At 46.6% G+C, this 14043-nt stretch overlaps 1 protein-coding gene across 6 annotated transcripts in view; it reads right to left on the bottom strand.

Annotated features, from left to right (window-relative positions):
* rerea (arginine-glutamic acid dipeptide (RE) repeats a) overlaps positions 1-14043 on the bottom strand; it is a 163946-nt gene that overhangs the window by 111197 nt on the left and 38706 nt on the right. For 4 of the 6 annotated variants that reach the window (XM_034296123.1, XM_034296124.1, XM_034296120.1 and 1 more), the window contains exon 1: positions 3355-3810. The exons of 1 other annotated variant lie outside the window; for it this stretch is intronic. The gene's annotated coding sequence lies outside the window, so the exon portion shown is untranslated. Of the gene's footprint in view, positions 1-3354; positions 3812-14043 lie in introns of those variants that run through there. One more of the 6 variants, XM_034296125.1, reaches the window with a different exon arrangement.

Below are 14043 nucleotides of genomic sequence, written 5' to 3'. Positions count from 1 at the left end.
CCGCCCCCCCCCCCCCCCACACGCCCGGACACTTATCACAGCGCACAACACCCCCCCCCCCCCCGGACACTTGTCACAGCCCTCAACAAACACACTGACAACAAGGAGAACAACGTCTCTAACAAGTTATTTAAAATTATCTGTCATCTGAACTACAGGCCATAAGCGGGTCCTATATGTTACACTACTCACACTTCTCCCTACACAGCACACTAGTTTCAGGGAATAGGCTGCCATTCGGAACACAGGCCCACAATCCAACAGAACTCCATGGGTCTTGTATCCTATTTGATTGACTTCTCCCTCCTCCTTTATAGGGAAAGTAGAGAAGACGCCTGACCATCGGGGTGAAGGAGCTTTCACAGAAATTAACCAAACAGGCATTTCTGGCAATTCTTCTTTTCGAACGATAACCAAGCTAACATACCACCATCATCACACTACCACCATCATCACACTACCACCATCATCACACTACCACCATCATCACACTACCACCATCATCACACTACCACCATCATCACACTACCACCATCATCACACTACCACCATCATAACACTACCTGGCACATTCTCCCCGTCAAACAAAGCTAAGAAAGTTTACTTACCCACTACTTAGGCTAATTCAATTAGCCTGCAGCATTATTTCCTGATATATCTTTTAGTCATTAACAGGTAACAGTAAATACTTAACCACTTAAACTTACAAAATATGTTTTACCTTTTGTCCAAATGTTTATTAATGTCCTTTTATTTTTCAACTGAGAAAAGCTCCTGGAGGCAGCTTTCATAATTCTTTTTTTAATAGTTTTATGTAGACAAAACAATGACAAATTAGATCTATTTTTTTTTTTAATAACACTCTTTTTAACGTAACAACGCCTTTCTATCACTGGGCTTTATCACCACGTGGTGGAGTACCAGTCATACCCAGCGCCCCTCAACCTAAGGCTCCTATTGAGAAAGCCTTGGAAAACCCAGACAGATATTATCAATGTCCCGGGTAAATACTGCCCTAGAGGCCAAACCTTCAGAGAAGAGCTTAATAAAGAGTCCTCTTAACCAGATGATCACAGTGACCAACCAAACACTCCATGAAGAGAGGCCTACTAAATATATATATGCGTTTATGAATGCTTCAACAGGGGACACAGCCCTACCAAAATCATTCTACAGGTACAGAAAAACAAATAATGACTACAAATTAATGTCTCATTAAGGCAATTCGCTTAAAACAGTATTTGTACTGTGAATAACTGACAAATGTTCACTAAAGATATGAACTCCATTTGTACTGTTTCTTATTAACTGATTAGCAAACCAATCAGAGCAACAGCAGCCCATTCATTTAGCCCCGACACCAGAGTACAATAAATAAATGAATAAATAGAGGATGTTTGGATTTTCTGTGGGACGGGGACGTTGCAAACATCGCCCAACCCGATACAGGAAGCACAGAAAGTTGTCTCGACTTCCCATCTCCATTATCTCCAAAGACTTCAACCCTTGTGCCATACATTAGTCAGCTAAGCATGGAGCCCATCCCAAATGACATCCCCAACCCATGCACAGTTCAGGGCACTACGGACCTAGCCCGGTGAATAGTAGGGTGCTACGCAGGCAGGAGGGGGCCATTTGGGACGGCCCCAGGGCCCTTTCCTCTTAAGATAGAGAGAGCCCGCCTCCCAAATAAATCTTCCCTCCAAAGTGCACCACGTTCAGAACTGTGCCCAGGGGGATTATGGGGGAATTTGGGATGGAGCCGATCATTAAGATAGACTCAAGCTGCTAGAGGTCACTGCTCAGTTGGCAAGCAAGCCGGGGGGGGGGGGGGCAGAAGATAATTTACCTAATCAACACAGCGACTTAAAATAGACAAACAATTATTGCAGTGATTTCCAGGAAAGATGGCTGAAATAACTACTGTTTGAACCCATCTTTTACCACTCAGTGTGTCCAACAGTGTTGCTGGGCAACAATGAAGCTGGAGACATAGACACAGCTGCCTACTAAGTATTAAATCAGTAACATTAGAGAGGTCATTAAAACGGGGGGGGGGGGGGGGCTAGGGCCACTTTAATACACCCACATTCCTTATTAGACACATTGATTTTCGGACACAAATGGCAGCCACTTCCCCTAACTGACCTGGGCACAGTCTTTGAGCACGCTCCTGGACCAGTGTCCAAACGGCCCGTGTGACAAACAGCCAACGGCAGTCCGGCCACGCCGTGATCCGGTCCAGTTTGACCAATTTAACAGCACTCTAAACCAACAATCCCTTCCTGTACGGAGTGGTCCCGCTCATCAGCACCAGATCAGATGACCGGTCTGCTACAGCACAAGAGACATACTTTTGTTGTGTTGCAGGAACCCGCTGAAATCCCATGCTCAACAATGGGCCCCACCAACATCAGATAAAACTGAGCGCACGTCTGCTTGTCATTGTTTAGGACCTGTAGGACTTGTACTCTGGTTCAAATATAAGCCCCACCCCCCAAAAAAACGTCTAGGTCTTTTCTTTCTGTCCTGCATGTGCTGGGGCAAAGTTCACAGACTTGGGGGGGGGGGGCTTGAGAAGGCCTGAAAGAGTCAGTGTAATGTAGTGGTCCATGTTTACTAGTATACAAATAGACCAGAGAACCACCATTAGCACCTAAACATTCTTTTAACGACCTGTAATCAGCTAGAGTGGCCACTTTAACACATCAACAACACAAGGTATTACACATCAACAGCACCCCCCTCCCAGCCACAAATGAATGCTGGATTTTTTTGAATTCGGTTTCATTTGTTCACACATAAGACACAAATAGGTGGTGTGTTTACACATTAGATGATTGTGAATCTCTAACAGAGATGATTAGACTACCGGTCGTTTGAAGAACCTCAAACTTCAAAAGCACCAGATAGTTCCACAGATGAATAATTACCACAGCCATTCCACAAGATTAAAATCTTATTCTGAATGACTCGAGCTAGAAACATTTCAAAAAAAGAAAAAGAAAAAAAGAAAAAGAACAGGGTTTAGGCTACTAGCATGTCTGTTGTTCTTTCCAGGGTGTTCAGTGGGAACGGCGAAGTTTTACAACAATGCAGCCAACTTTCAGCTCGCTACAACAGACAAAAACATTTGACTCCCGGCGACACGAGCCTGCCCTCGCAACCACTGTAACTGTATTAACTGTATTATAGTAATCGCAACACTTGCAGTAAGAAAAAATGACTAACGTAACTGGTGTTTAAACACTGGCCAACATTCCATCTCTTAATCCCCAGAACACCCCCCCCCCCCTCGCGCTCCCTCCCTCCCTCCTCCCCCATCTTTTTCTTTTTTTGTATTCAACTACTCACCCGCCAGTCTGATGATCCTGGAGTTCCAAAGTAACCGCCGCAAACAACTTCAAAACGCGATCCACGCCAAGAATGACCCCCGCCGAATGAACTCCGTGGCCTGGGCCAAATCCAAGAAACCGGAGTTGAAACAATAATCAGGCAGACACTTTATCCTTGAGGAGCCTTTGCCAGGCTTGGCCGTAGCGTAGCCTGGTTGCTACACAGGCTAACAGCCACTTGCCTCAACAAAAGACGGCCTGGGATCACTTCTCTCATGTAATCACGTACGAATCGCCGAGGCAGCCCTTCCCGAAAAAAAACACGGTTGCCTCAGTCACCCCTTTCGCCTTGTAGTAGCTGCTTGATATCTTCTGCGAGTATATCAGTAAGATTAAGAGCGCTTGTTCGAGGAGGGTAGGAAATCACTGAGTTCGCCGTTCGTTCACAGGCTCTGCTTCCTTTTTCCACACACGCGCGCTCTCTCTCTCTCTCTCTCTCTCTCTCTCTCTCTCTCTCTCTCTCTAGCTCGCTCTTCCCCCTCCTCCTCCCCCCCTTTCATATGAACACACTCCACGTTCTCTCTATCGCTCCCTCTGTCTCTCTTTAGGCTGCTGCCTGTAGCCCCCCTTCAGCTGTTCAACAGACGCATCCACACGGCTGACCTAGTCTTTCTTTATCCAGACACTAGTTTAGGAGAATTCCCCCCCACACACACACATTAAAACACCGAGCAAAACAAAAACATGGACTGGATTCTAATGATCGCCGTTCCGGTAGGGACAAAGGAGGCGAGGAACGCCAATGGGGACGTGAGATGATTGATAGCCAACCGTTGGGTATTATCGTGCGTTCGAAAAACTGCATCCGTAAGCAAGACGCGCGGCCGATCCGCCAGTGCGGCACGTATCCCCAACAGGCAATATTTACGTTCACTTACACGGCCGCTCGGTCTGTGTGTAAGGAATATTAATGTAAAGACACCGGAGAGCGTCTCACCGCTACACACACACACACACGGAAACACACATCTGCACTTCAATAAATCCTTCACATCATGCCCCTGCCTAAATGAACACAATCAACTATTATTACACCACTATATATGTACGGATTGGAAATACTACATCTGCTACTCACAGGCTTCACGTTTTGCCTGAGATTTATTGTAATGAGCGTTGCGGGGACATTAAATAGAGGATTACAATATTGGTGTCTGATTAACGATCAGTGTGAATATGAGATGTAAAATACATGGAAGGTAATGCACTCTGTGTGTGTGGGGTGGGGGGGGGGGTTCTTTGGCTTGACACCGATTCTCTTATTTACATTTGTAGATAATGAATTAATTAGTTTCTCAGTCTCTTCAGCCCATTCAGAGTGGCAGAGGCAAGCAGGCAGAAATGTTTTCTAAAACGCTAAGCAGCCATCGACAAATCCATCAGTGGGTTTGGCTGGCAAGGCCATTTGGTTTGATTTAATACGGTAATTAACCAAATGACGTTTTTCCTGCCTGGCTTCCAAATGACACAACGTTCTGCTTTGTTGTCATCTTCCGATCAACAAACAACAAATCCTTTCTGAGGTTGCAATCTGAATCTGAAAATGTCACCAATCCCAAAACGCACCCGCATTAATTCGTTCTCCACAAAACAACCGCTTCTTTGCTTGAAACACTGAGCCCAAAATGGACACTCCAGAAACACTGCAGCATCACCAATCAATACCACTGAGGTAGGTGTGTTTCCTTTAGTGTGCTACAAACCTTCAGGTCGCTGGGCCCCGTGCAATAGGAGAATGGCCCTACCCCTGTTAAACAGTTCCTAGCCAAGGAGACTCATGTCTTGCCCCATTACACACACACACACACACACAGTAGACTCCTGGACCGAGATCACATTTCAAAGCAAAATTCAAAAACAAAGCAGAGACCAAAACCCGTTGCCTCTCAAGTCGATTCAAACTGGCAAGCTAATGTTCCACCAGACCCAGTCCCCTCAGTCTCACTGTTTAGGTGAGATTTCACGCCTGTGGGGAAACACCTAGACTGCCGTGCTGCAGTTTAAAACATGCATCTTTTTTGATAATTTTGTGTGATCTGGAGAAGGACTGACAGAAAGAGGGTAGATGCCGAGTTCCCTCCACATATTAACAAGGGTAATGGTAACTTCCCATTTCATATTTGTCAATATTAGTCTCGTTTCTTCTGTTTCCTGCCTAATGAACACAAATCACATCTCTCCCTCCCTCCCACTTCCTCTCCCCCCCCCCCATTCCCCTCTGTCCCTCTCCTCCCTCTGTCCCTGCGATCCCATTATCAGCCATCTGAGAAGTCCGCCTCCAGGATTTCACAGCCCCTCTGTTAATCACAGGGCTCTGTCAAGTTGGCCACCATTAAGCGCTGGGTAATGAAAAGAGACCAGCAGTGCAGCTACAAGTACACCACTCCACATTCTCCTGGTCCCGGCGGGCATCTGGGACGGTGGCTGTGTCTATTCAGGCCCGCCGGCCATTCAGACGTCCTGCCGCCCACAGCACAACGCTTTCGCCTGGAGCGGTGACCAAACTGGAGCGGTTACATTTCCACATGGGGGAAGAAAAAAAAAGTCTCTCTATATATATAGTATAGAGGCTGGTGCAAACACAAGAACCATATGGCATTTTCAATAATAATAACAAATCCCAAAAATACAAATGAGCACGAAGTGTGGCCACATGAAGCTAGCACTGTAGGGTTAGAATTAGCGTCAGGGGTTAGTGATAATGCCGGGGCTTTGGGTTTATAGGGTTTGGTGAATCGGGAATATTAGTTTTGGTCCCCACAAATATTTGTAAAGCAAACGTGTGTATATATGGGTGAGCTCGTGTGTGTTCTCTCCATGGACAGAATGTGCTGCTTGGCAATACAAATAAGTCAACCAGTAGCTGAAACAACAGAAAATGTAGGATGGTTAAGCAGGCCAAGGTTTTGAAAGAGACTTGGCATCCCAAATGGCACACTAATCCCTAGACTATACAGCACTTCTGACCTGGTCCCTGTAGGACACTAGTGAGATTGGTCACACCCTCTAGGGAACGGGCTTCGATTTGGGATGCGGGCAGACTTGGCAGGCCCGTCTCAGAGGCTCCGGTCATATCTAGTGACTCCATTTAACCCATTCACTAGGAATGACCAGGCACAGTGATGCAACAAGAGATCCGACCGAGACAGACGGAGAGAGGAGAGGCGGAAGAAGAGTGGAAGACAGGAGTTGGAAAGAGGCGGCGTGAACGGAGGAATCTGAGGCTTCACAGGCGGGGTTTTCCTCCAGCACATGACTTCACACCTTTACATTCTACACGGTTTACCGTCCAGGCCTGAATTGGTAGCTGACACGTAGCTACAATAACGATGCTACGATACAGTTAGGGCACGTCCCAAATTGCAACCTATTCCCTGCATAGGGCACATCTTTAACCAGAACCCTGTGGAGGCATTTGGGACACTGGCAGTGGGGCCGGAACAAGTCCTACACACTGGCCCTAGATGACCAAAACATGTTCCAGGCATGGCATGAATATTGGAACATCCCATTCCGACGAGAAAGATTCAAGGTCCCATTCCGACAAGAAAAATTCAAGATCCCATTCCGACGACACAAATTCAAGATCCCATTCCGACGACACAAATTCAAGATCCCATTCCGACGACACCAATTCAAGATCCCATTCCGACGACACCAATTCAAGATCCCATTCCGACGACACCAATTCAACATCTTATTTCGACGACACCAATTCAAGATCTCATTCCGACGACACCAATTCAAGATCCCATTCCGACGACACCAATTCAAGATCCCATTCCGACGACACCAATTCAAGATCCCATTCCGACGACACCAATTCAAGATCCCATTCCGACGACACCAATTCAAGATCCCATTCCGACGACACCAATTCAACATCTTATTTCGACGACACCAATTCAAGATCTCATTCCGACGACACCAATTCAAGATCCCATTCCGACGACACCAATTCAAGATCCCATTCCGACGACACCAATTCAAGATCCCATTCCGACGACACCAATTCAACATCTTATTTCGACGACACCAATTCAAGATCTCATTCCGACGACACCAATTCAAGATCTCATTCCGACGACACCAATTCAACATCCCAATCCGACGACACCAATTCAAGATCTCATGATGAAGGCAGAGTACTCACCCTGAAGTACTCAATGAAGGGAAAACAGAAGTGCTGAGCAACTATGACTCTCACACTCTATAAATACAAATCTACTTTGTTCTATATATTGCACCCCCCCCCACCCCACTAGTCTTTTTCTAAACAGAGGTCATATCTCCTTTAGGAACAAAGAACCTGAGTGACTGGTGTTGGAATCGTTTATGCTACGGACCCAGAACACACACACACCACGCTGACACATATGTGCAAACAAACACAGCCACACACACACACACACTGCTGTATTGGCTTATAGGTCCCCTGCTGTTAGCAAGGCAGGAAGAGCTTCACTTCATAATTTACATCCTGCTCTGTTAGCCTTCAGAGAGAGAAAGAGGGAGCATTAGTTCACTTGTTTAGGAATCCAGGAGAGAGGAGAGAGGAAAACAGAGGGGGAAGGTGGGAGACAGAGACCAGGAAAGAGAAGTAGTTAAACCAAATTAATCGCAACATATACTAGCCTATACACCATTCAGATAAACATGCGTGACCCTATAACAAATGTATTCATTTCCAATAAAAGGTATTCCATGCAAAATGAACCCCCCCCACAATGTGGTCAGCCAGGTTGCCCAGCTGGTGGAAGTCAGAGATAAGCAGGGGGCCTCATTTCCAATTCAAAATGGTGGACACAGCCTGAATAGGAGTCAATGGAACAACAGCGTACCACAGCATAAGGCAACAACACCTTGACACGCCAGCTAGCGACTCCCTGGACAACGGAAGGTGAGAAAAGCTGTGCTGAGAGTCAAGCCACGCTTCAAGACGATCCCAGCAGACAAAGGCTGAGACCAGAGGCATTCACACACGCTAATTACTGTTGTTCCCAACCAGGCCTTCAACAGTGTGGTAATTAACAGTTGTAAGAAATGTGAGTTAAGGGGAACCTATTCCAAGGAATGCTATTATATTTGAGGCCGTCATAGGAGGGGGATGACATGGCCAACCAACCAAATGCCACCCTGCTACCTACAAAATACTATTATTTTTCTTTATTAAATCTACACAGGGTTGGGGGGGGGCACCGTGGAACACTCGTCCTGTTTACTTTGACTTTCAGTCGTACTTGGCAGGATCACAAAGTACAGCACTGAGCCGGCACCCAGGCACATCTTCACACATGTTTATTCATCTCTCAGCCAAGCCACACAGACTGACGCAGAAGAGGACTCTCGCTTCACCAGAAGCCGTCCTGGTGAAATTATTGCGTGTGAAAGGAGGCAGATGAGTAAACACAGTTTCCAGATGGAACGGCAGAGGCCACGCCGGGAAACAAATCCATAAGGTCGATGTAAGGAAATGTTTGCGTTTGTGGGTTGTTTTTTTTGTCCACGGAAATACCACCGAAGCCCATCGCTCATTCAGACCTGTGAAGGATAATTACCAGGACAGATCATCAACGCCACTGTTGATGCAAGACTGGACCATATGATACATATGAGATAGCTTTGGCTTCCGATCACGCCGCTGAAGTTAAAATAGACCTAGAGGCATACTGTAAATGTACTATTTATGAGGTCAAAAACCACCCTAGAATACATGTCTGTGTGCCTTGAATGAATCAACAATGTCACTTATATACAACCCCCCCCCCCCCCCCCCCCCCTCGCAACCCCCAGGTGCTACTTCAGTAAGCCCCTGATTTTCCCCATTGAGTCAGACTAGAGCTGCTCTCACATGACAGCCATCTGTGTGTGTGTGTTTGGGTGTGTCTGTCTCAGTGTGTCGTGTGTGTGTGTGTGTGAGAGAATCTCTCTCCGGGCTAAAACAGCCCCAACATTCATCCCAGCAGCAGAATAATAATAAGTAGCTCTCAAAGTGCTGGTGTCAACAACAGACAAACAGAAACACACAGACAGAAACAGACACACACAGACAGAAACAGACACACACAGACAGAAACAGACACACAAAAGACAGTTCATCCCTTCAGTCTCTCCAAGAGGGTGAGACTAAATGACACTCTATTCCCTAAAAAGAACACTGCTCTAACCACAGTCCATAGGCAATGCCGTAAAGCTTTGGCCAAAGGTAGTGAACTAAAGAGGGAACAGGGTGTCATTTGGACAAACACTGGAGCAACAGGAAGTTTATGTTTCAGCCAGAGCTCTTTGTGAACAAAATAACCCCCGAGAGAAATAAACACAGCTAGGTTTGATCAAAACCCCTGGATCCTATTAACTGAAACCCATGGCAACCCTTTCCCTCTGCAGGTCCCGTCGTTGGCAGTACAATACACAGGGAATAATGTGAGACTCAGAGATCAGCAAAACACATAACCGACTGACTGACAGATACACGGAGGAGTAATGTAGAAGAGAAGGTGCCAGTTGGTGATGGATTCCAGAGAGAGGTTTGCCTTATATCTACCTCAACTTGTCTGTTCAGATAGCTACACACGACCTGTTCCATTGCACAGAGAGAGAGAGAGCGAGGCGAGAAATAAAAACAGAAAAAGATGAGAAGGAAAGACAGGGATACATGTAAAATAGGGAGAGAGAAAAAAAGATACGAGGCTGAAAACAGACACGCCAAAGTGAAAGAGAGAAGGGGCGAAGAGAAAGAAGGGGAAAAGGACAAACAGAGAGGGGGATTGTGAGTGAGATATAAGAGAGAGCGGGGTTGTGAGAGAGAGATAAGAGGGAGAGGAGCGAGACTACAGCTCATGATGCCCTGGCCGCCTCACCTTCCCTACTCTGCCACCCGATGGCCACTCTGAGGAACTACAGCCTCACACTGTTGCTGAGCAAAAACCCACAGAATGGAATGAACCTCAGACAACACATCATCATTAAGGGCTGGACAGAATCGCCGTCTAACTGAATCCAATACTCCAGTACTTCAGTGGCAGGCCCTTTAAGACGTACGATGGTCAATAGTTACTGTACGTACTCTCTGGACTCGTAGGACCTTTTCAATAATCAATACTCCTCCAGTTGGTTCTGCTCCACTGCCACCACACAGGGATAATGAACTGGCTGGACGGATGGCCACTCCACTGAAGATGATGGTAGTGATCACTAATCACCATTTCCACTTGCCAGAGGAAAACTAACCTGTAACTGCGTGTTTTAAATGCAGGGTGATATTTTGATTAGAATGTGTGAAATGTTTGGACATCACTATCGTGTTATGAAGGGAGTGGACCGAAATCAGAAAACCAGAAAGAGACGCACAAGCCTGGCCTGTTTATAGAGAAACCAGCTTAGAAAGTGCTCTGACAACATCCTTTTCATTTTTGACTTTTCATGCCAAAGTAGGGAGACGCGTTCACGTTGAGTCGGCCTCAACAGATGGGCTGCGACCACAGCAGAGTTCAAAAGCAGCTACTTAACAGGGATATATCCCAACCTGGACAGCTCTCAGAATAGACTGCCACTCTGGAAGGGGCATATAGGCAAATAGAAAGGTGGCGCTTGGCAGTATATAGGGGTAGCTCTGTGAAATCTAAAGGAGGTCTGAGGAGACAGTGCATGTGTCCAGCTTCCCCAGGTAGAAGGACAATTAGACAGCTGAAAACAAGTCATCTGTTGATTCACTTTGTTTAATGGGGGAAGACAGAAGTGGGTGAAGTGGATGTGAGGGAAAACAGAAGTAGATGTGAGGGAAAACAGAAGTGGATGTGAGGGAAAACAGAAGTGGGTGAAGTGGATGTGAGGGAAAACAGAAGTAGATGTGAGGGAAAACAAGTGAATGTGAGGGAAAACAGAAGTGGGTGAACTGGATGTGAGGGAAACAGAAGTAGATGTGAGGGAAAACAGAAGTGGATGTGAGGGAAAACAGAAGTAGATGTGAGGGAAAACAGAAGTGGATGTGAGGGAAAACAGAAGTGGATGTGAGGGAAAACAGAAGTGGATGTGAGGGAAAACAGAAGTGGATGTGAGGGAAAACAGAAGTGGATGTGAGGGAAAACAGAAGTGGGTGAAGTGGATGTGAGGGAAACAGAAGTTTTCCCCCGCAACAGATACAGAGCTTTACATTATCAGCAATAGGACGGATGGAAGCAGACTGAGCACACACCAGCAGCAGAGGAGAAACTGAAAGGAGAAGGGGGCCCAGCTAAAGCCAATTACCAAACTCGTTAAATAAGCAGCTAGTCAGGCTTTGAACAGCCAAGTCAGGCCAAATGGCACCCTGGTGTACTTTGTTCTAAAGGGCCCTGGTCAAGTGGTCCACTATGAAGGGCACAAGGTGCTGTTTGTGCCGCAGAACCTACAGAGTAGTTATATCACTTTACTTTGTTCAGGGCTAGTGTATGCATCCTCTAACCTACTTTGCTGTGTAGAAAGGTGTGTGTGTGTGTGTGTGTGTGTGTGTGATATCTCAGTTATGAAATTTTCTCATAAAGGACCATGTGACGGGGAGAAGTCTGGAGGTAAGTGTGCACACCACAAATCGGTATTGAACCAGGGGGGTGTAAGAGAACCGTGATGATAGCAGAGAGCTTGGTTAGTGGCGGCGCGGGCACAAACCTGTCCAGCCACACCGCTGCGTTAGTATACACGGGCAGACAGGAGAACGCGTGACAGGATCTGGGAGCAGAAGACCTGAACAATGACGAGCCCCTCGCATGACCGAAGAGTAGAACCAATAAGGACAGAATAATAAAGGCAGTTTGTGTTTGGTTGGTACGTACATACGTTTATAGGTTTCACGCCAAAGTAGCGAGACGCGTTCACGTCGAGTTGGCCTCAACAGAGGGGCTGCGACCACAGCAGAGCGGCCATGCATGTAACGTAGCATGTGTATTTAAATGCGTCCATTCAAATTGGCGTTTTTGTGAAATAACGTGATGAGGATTAAAACATACAAAACCTTTACGAGCTGGTGTCAGGGAGTTATAGCTTAGCTAGCAATGTGGGGGGAAAGGTGTTCGATCCCTCCATCCCCTCCTTCCCCCACGCATGCGCACACAAACATGCGCATGCGCACGCGCACACACAAACTCCTTTTATCTCAACGGCCCTCGGAGTCCTGGTCAAAAGCAGTGCATTAAAACAGGAATAGGTCTCCACTGGGGACGCCGACTGCCTGTTCACTAACACCGACATTCCCTTTCAGCACCCCCCCCCCCCCCCCCCCCCACACACACACACACACCCACACACACACACCCACACACACACACCACCACACACACACACACACACAGAGAGTGGGAGAGACAGAGGGATAGAGACTCCAGCATTAACAGAAAGCACATGCACTCACATACCTGGGAAGGACTCACTGCCAGAGGAGACAAACAGCCCATGAATCTGCCTCTCACAATGGAAATCCTATATTTATGGGTGTGTGTCTGCCTGTGTTTATTTCTACGTGTGCCGACTATGTGCTTCATGTCACCAGATGCAGCGCATGAGACATCTGTTAATGGATGTAAATCATTAGACACACACGTTAAAGGCACTAAATATTATCATTTCTTTGACGAGCAAACTGGTCGGCTATTCGACATTTAGCAACAAATGCTTGCAAAACTACGAGGCAAAAGCAGTGGTTTGTTGAAAGCATGTTAACCAGATGTATATAAACACACTGCAGAATCATAACAGAGGCTTCTGCTTCGTAGCTCGTTCACTGTTGCTTTGGCTATCTGCCAAGACGCCGCCACTTGTCTCATCTATGCGCGCTCGTGGTTTCGTGATGTATTCAGTCAACCAGTCTTTAACACCATTGACTTCGCTGCCTGGTGATCAAGCCTCACAGCGACCGGCCAAAAGCTAGAGATGATCTCTGATTAAATATAGATGATACAATCGCTCTGCACAACACTCCAGGGCTCTGCAGAGTGAAAATGTTTACTTGCACGCGCAACTAAAACTGTGAGCGAACATATAATGAATGATTCGCTGTGCGAGGACCGAGTTCAACCCTACAACTACATCTAAACCCTCACAGTCCGTGTCCACTAGACGTTTAGCATTTTAGCTTGTTTCGCTGTTCCCTGGGCGCTTCTGGGCGTGTATGTCTGTCTGTTCTGAAAAAGTTTATGGTTTTTTTATCAATGAAGGACGTAACATTAACAAGCTTATGTGGCTAGCAGTACTGTGATGTCAAAACCCCTTTTAAAGCAGAGGTATGGATAAGGGATAATGATGATAAACCCAATTAATAAAATATCAGCTATTTTTCTATAGAGTATTTAAAACAACCTGGGGGGCAGGAAATTCAACTAAGCCAAGTGGCTAAGCCCCCTCTGGCCCCCTCGTGGCGCCGGGCCTGTAGTAGGCTATGGAAGGAACTTTTCACAGCAGCAGAAAGGAGGAAGACACCTTTTCTGATTGGCTACCGCTGGCGAAATTCGTCACAAATTTGCATATTATAGAGAGGAGCTCCGTTCTTCAGCGCCTCTCACGCCAGCTTCGCGCTGCCAGGTATCCCACACTGCCTCGCGCCCACGATCACGTGACTCCGTCGACAATTTATTGGAAGCGATATTTCGGTAGACGAATTTCTTTATAACGCCTAGTG

This window comes from Esox lucius, chromosome 12, assembly GCF_011004845.1.
Source record: "Esox lucius isolate fEsoLuc1 chromosome 12, fEsoLuc1.pri, whole genome shotgun sequence".
Classification (NCBI taxonomy): domain Eukaryota; kingdom Metazoa; phylum Chordata; class Actinopteri; order Esociformes; family Esocidae; genus Esox; species Esox lucius.
This window is presented reverse-complemented; position numbering and strand designations above follow the sequence as displayed.